The sequence below is a fragment of the Anarhichas minor genome, unplaced genomic scaffold (assembly GCF_050575085.1).
Source record: "Anarhichas minor isolate MPS153535 unplaced genomic scaffold, ASM5057508v1 ptg000136l, whole genome shotgun sequence".
Lineage (NCBI taxonomy): Eukaryota > Metazoa > Chordata > Actinopteri > Perciformes > Anarhichadidae > Anarhichas > Anarhichas minor.
Genome location: NW_027466582.1, coordinates 2,305,715 through 2,311,714, shown reverse-complemented (window position 1 = coordinate 2,311,714; position 6,000 = coordinate 2,305,715).

Below are 6,000 nucleotides of genomic sequence, written 5' to 3'. Positions count from 1 at the left end.
ATTGCATGGAAGTCTATGAGAAAATGACTCTACTTCTCTCTTGATTTATTACCTCAGTAAACATTGTAAACATGAGTTTATGGTCTCAATCTCTAGTTTCAAATCTTCTTCAATACAGCATGATGTTCATCTAGTAAATTATGGTCTCATTTTGAGTAAAACAGACGGAGTATGCTTTAGGGCGGGCTTACTGTGATTGACAGGTCGCTGCCGCTACCAGAGACTTATACGGCGTCTTTACGTCGCTCCTCCACAGTCCAAATATGATAACTTCCGTTCATTGCCTGGAAAAAAAACATGGCGACGGCCGTAATCCAAGATGGTGATGGCGAAATCGCCGAACTCAAGGCTTTAAAATGGCAGTCCACAAACCAACGGGTGACGTCACGATGACTACGTCCACTTCTTTATATACAGTCTGTGGTTTTGCCTTGTGTCATTTCGGAATAGGAGACAACTTTCATCCATTCATAGAGAGCAGCGATCTCGGTGAGATGAAGGTTTGTATAAATGGCTTTACTAGATGTTTGTTTCTGAAAGGAGAAACACTTTCTTCAACCTCATCAACGTTGTTCTACGATATCGACTATTTCTACCTGCGCTGGAAACATGTCGACCAAAAATGTAGTTACAATTTTGAGGATGTGCACGTCTTACTATGATGTGGGTGTAGCGGCTACGGACAAAGGCTCTGTAGCTACGCTGTATCTGCTCGACGCACATAGTACTGAGTCAATGGCGACTGGATGTTTTGCTACTGTTCTGAAAGGATTGACCAGGTTTTCAGCAGTTCTTCAGCGGTAAAAGCACAAACGTGTAGCGTAGACAGGTTATCAGTGTCAAAACAGTGAAGTTGCGTTCTGTAAAACCAAAGCAATGAGCTGAAAGTCTCTAAAAGGCTCCGTAGAACTGCAAAGTCAATTATAATTCCCCGACCCTTTCGCATTCAGTTAGTAATTTCATCCGATGTTTGTAATAAATAAGGGATAAGAGCAGCTTTAACTATTAACAACCCAGTAAAATGGTAAATGAAGAATGAGTTTCACAGAACGAGATGGCTCCTGCACAGCGATGGCTGTGTTTGCTCCGGCTTAGTATTTCTGTCTCTGTCTGGTTCTCTTACGCAGCCATACACATACATACACAAAGTCACACAATCACACACACACTCTCATGTATGTGGAACGGTTTTGTCTCGCTTGCTGGACATCAAGCTGGCAATTTAGTCCTTATAGCATGCAGATGGTTGGTGTCACTCCAAGGTAAACCTCAGCCCTGCCAGACAGAGTCCACACTACCTGCCAGCAGCCTCCGCTCTATCATGGTCTAGTAGCATCCACCAACCCCATGCTGCATAGTGGGCGTCTGCCCAGCAAATCCATACACACGGTCTAGTTCCTGTTGTGCCTCTGTCCTCGGCTACAGATGAGTATAAACAATCCCAGAACCCCAGCCGTTTATTGTTACAGGTATGTGCAGTCAAGGCCTAGCGACAGGGGCGAAAACGCAACTGTTTATTTTATATCCAGTTCTGAAGTGTGCCTGGAGACACACGGAACAGGATGAATAACACATTTAGGAGGAAAGAAAAGACAAAAAGCCAAATAATCAACACTGGAGCAGAAAGACGGAGGGGGTGTGCGGAGGAATTTTGGCAGGATTTTGCAACAGCAGCACAAAATTGCAAGACCAAAAAGTTAGTAGAAACATGGCCGCTCAATGCTTTATAAAAAAAAATATATATATTTTAGAACTGGGAGAAATTGGGGGGAAAGAAAGGCGAAACGGCTTTGTTTTTGTCTATGAAAGTTAAAATGTTTGGCTTGGCTGAGTGCCAGCTTGGAGGACGGCCTGCTGTAGTTCCCCAGTTCTGGTGGGCCGTGAAGCAGAGGTCAGCTCAGTCTGCTGAAATCAAATCCAGTGTCTCCCACCCGCAACAACAATGTGGCAGAATAGCCCAAGGCTAACGACATGATTATGTTGTTGTGTTCTGGGCTAAATCTAACGAGAAGTTCGAGCCCTGCCCTCGCTGTCTCTCTGGATTACGGAGACATGCGAGGCCTGTCCAAGCAAAAGCCAGGTGCCTTATCCTATCGCCTTGTGTGGCACAGAAACAGCTGAATTAGCAGAACCACGGCGAGTCTTGGCAGTCTGGCCAAGTCACTAAATGAGATCTCATATCCTCTGTCATGTTTAAAAACCTGTTCGACATCTCTGTCAAACAGTCCTACGGTATTCAGACCTGATGACAAATGCAGATACACTGTGACGGTAAAAATACCTCTTTAACTTATATTGTTCCTGCATAATGCTAATGCAACAACTTCTGACAGTCCGTTTTCAGGCTTGATAACACATCTGCTCAATGCAACATGAAATTGAACCCCAGACTGGAGGGCCGCTTGGTTGCAAACAGGAGATATATACGGTGAAGCGGCCTACACAGTGGGTGTAAAAGCTGTTTGAAATGTTACACTGTTACAAGACCCTGCTTAATCAGAATGAGCCATGGTTTTCAGATGGTATTTAGATATGTAATGCTAACAAATGAGGCTTTGCTATCATAGTAACAGGCTCTTCATGTTATTTCAGCAGCCAGGTCTGTCTCTTTCTAGTGGTTAGGGGAGCTTAGACAGTTTCCTGAGGCGTGGACTAAGCATGTTTGAGTATGCACATTCTCTTCTTAGCGGGCAATTGCAATATCATTGCCATGAAATATTGGTATGCAAAGTCTACGAATTCAGCATTGGACGTGGCAGCAGTCTTGTGTCTTCAGTATGTTGCAGGACTTTTAGTTACATTTGAATTTGAAGTCTCTTTTAGCTGCATGTCCGGATCTTCTTAAAAAATGTCAGACACCTCTTGACCACAGTGCTCAAGTGTTTCAGCAAACATATAATAATGGCCAATGACCGCTATCAGTGATCAGGTTGAGACTATCTCAAACCACTTATAATGTAAACTCAGTCCAAATTCAGGGCACGTAAACATTTTTTTGTAGATTAAATCGACACACTCCCCCCCCCCCCCCCCCCCCCCCCGTTTCCACCTCTCAGCTCTGCATCAAGGAATGCATTTTTTCAGTCGCGCCCCTGTGCTCCTGACAGGTAGCGACTGCATGAGAGGACGGTTTGTCCTGCAGAGCGTTGCTGGCTGCAGGGGCCCATGTTTGGCTTGGATGCCAATGAATAACATTGTATGGAGAGAGGAAATTAAAAATGCAGGGTTGTAATTTACTGGAGAGTGGAACTGATTTAAAAGCTTCTTTTTCTCTCTCTCTCTCTCTCTCTCTCTCTCTCTCTCTCTCTCTCTCTCTTCCCGCCGCTTTACTTGAAGTTTTCCAAATATGCCACAGCTGAGTGTGAACTGAGCTTCGTTGTGCTGGCAATAACAAGCCAGGCAACGCTGCCAGCTCTCCCTAACTTACCCCCACTTCCCATTACTTCTTGGGAAAGACAGGACCATGCTAAGGTTAGCCTTCATGAGATCCAAATGCTAGACATGCCCAACTGATTTCACATCTCAAATAAAATTCCGCTTTATGCTATCATGAGGAATGAAAAGGTATTTTCCCCCTGCAGTTACACTATGTGTGTACTCTAGCCAGAGCGATGACTGATGTCATGAGCAACATTTTTTCGATTATTGGTCTCACACTGAGGTCGCTGTGGTCGCTGTGGGTGGTTCCCTGGTGTGACACAGGTAACAACGGATTAATAGTGTAATGAATCTAACTTTACAAGGCATTCAAGCGTCCATGAAATTGAAACTGCTGCCTTCAGTCTCTCTGTTTAAGTGCGCCACTGAATCACAACAGTCGAAACGGTAGTGTTTTATGTTTCTTCTCCATTATCTCTGACTGTGTGTTGAGGGCAATTCCAACATTGACTAATGATAATGAAAGAATTACAGATTAAGACAGAGTACCTCACCCTGGCTCGCTACTGAGTTAAAGGAAACTGCTCTCGGATTTTTTTTTTACGGCTTTCTCCCTTTTATAAACCTCAAATTTGCTGCTGGGTAACTCAACCACTTCCTCCCTTCCTGTGAGATCAGGCAGTCAAGCAGGTTGAAGCCGAGCAGTGCAGGGGCTGCTGTGGCTTGCAAACAGCTGGCACGGTACTCACTACACCTTTGGCACCTGTGGGTGGGCGTCAACACTGTTGGCTGAACAAACAAGGCCGTCATCCAGCTCTCACCGCAGTCGTGAACGGGGAACGGAATCAGAGCGCCACCTGCAGCTGAGGAGGCCAAAAAGCGAGACATTTATATTGACTTTTCCTTAAGCTGTGGTGTCAGGACTAAACTAGAGCCCGCTTGTTTTGTTGAAATTGTATTATTTTGGTTGCCCTGGGATGTGGTACAACCCTTTATTGGTTTCAGTCTTACTCCTGTCCTGCAGATGGCGATGTTGTCCTGATTTGAGACTTTGCCCTGGCAAAGCCCGAGCTACTATGTGTGAGGCCTTTTTCCTAATTGGTGACTTTTAACAAGCCTATGCAAATGTCTCCCTGTCGCCATCTTCCATTCCCTCTTGGCCTCAAGCCTCATATCAAAGACTTTGTCACATGAAGTTGAAAAATAAAGTGCAGCTCAGGGAGGGAGGTGACGGGTTGGCGGGAGGGTGGGGGGGTTTGTGCTTCCAGAGCCCACGCGCCCACACGAGCGTCTGGTAGAACGTCAACTTCCAGGGCAGAGAGGTAAACTAAATGGATGAAGTGGCAACTGATCTGGTTGCCTAAAACAAACACAAACTGGAAATTTGCCTCCGTTATGGTCACATGGAAGACGTTAGGGCTGCAGGGGCGCACACCATCACCACCAGCGGAATTTTCCTAAAACAAGGCAAGAAAGTCGAGGGCCAGATAGACAGATATAAAATGAGCGAGGAGAGAAGCGGACCCTCCAGAGAGGAGTGAAACTTTCCACAGGTTTGCCGTGTTTATGTGGGGCTGGCAGGGCCTAAACTGAGGAAAGGATGCTGGGGAAGTTGTTGCTGAGCAATGATCCCTATTTCTCTGTTCTCCTGACAGGCTGCCACTTACTGCTATCTTTCCATCTCTGTCCTTGCTCAATGTCTCCCTTTCTCAGTCCCTTCTTTGCCTCTCCCTTTCCCTTCTCACACCCTAAATGTGCTGATGTGAGTCCAGGAAAAGAAGGCATCAGCAAGCCTAGAGGGCAAGCCTGAGATTTCCCACTTCACTACCTCCCTAATGATGACACATCTCTTTCTATTCGTCGATGGGAGCCCAGAACAATAGTGGACAAAGCTGAAACACAGACGTTCTGCTAGAATAATAGTTTTTTGGAAAAAACAAGCACATTTCATGGTGACTAAACTAGTAAAGGTCAATTACAGTATTTTTTACTTTGGTCAGGAAAATATGTCTCAGATAAAATAAGATTAGATTGAACTTTATTAATCCCGAAATAAATTATTGTGCCAGAGTTTCATCAAAGATTACAACAGAATAGCAAAAAACAATAGAATAAAAATATAAACATATATGAACAATAGAATAACAATTATTAGCTGTAAAATAAGAAATACTGACACCATTGCAAAATAGAATAGAATAGCAATAAGCGTAAGGTAAATAAACACAATTCAACTAAAATAGAAAAAGTAAATTACAACAACAAAGATTAAATACAAGAATAAAAATACAAATTGTAGAAGAAGTGATGCAAACAACAGTGCCATGAGTAACATTGAGCATGAGATTGAGAGATATTATATACATCACAGATAATAAAAGTAGTAAAAAGTTATATTGCACATATTATTGAAATGTAATATTTCACGATGTTGAAAAACAGATATTGCACCAGATGTGGTTATTGTTCTATTAGTTCTATTTTATAACTGTAACAATGTTCATGTTGAATATATATTTAACTTGCATTGAGAGATCACCCAGAGATAACTCCTCCAAAGCTTTGGTACAATAGCCGCAGTGTAGCCCATGTGACCATCGCCTCCTCTCCGTCAGCACACAG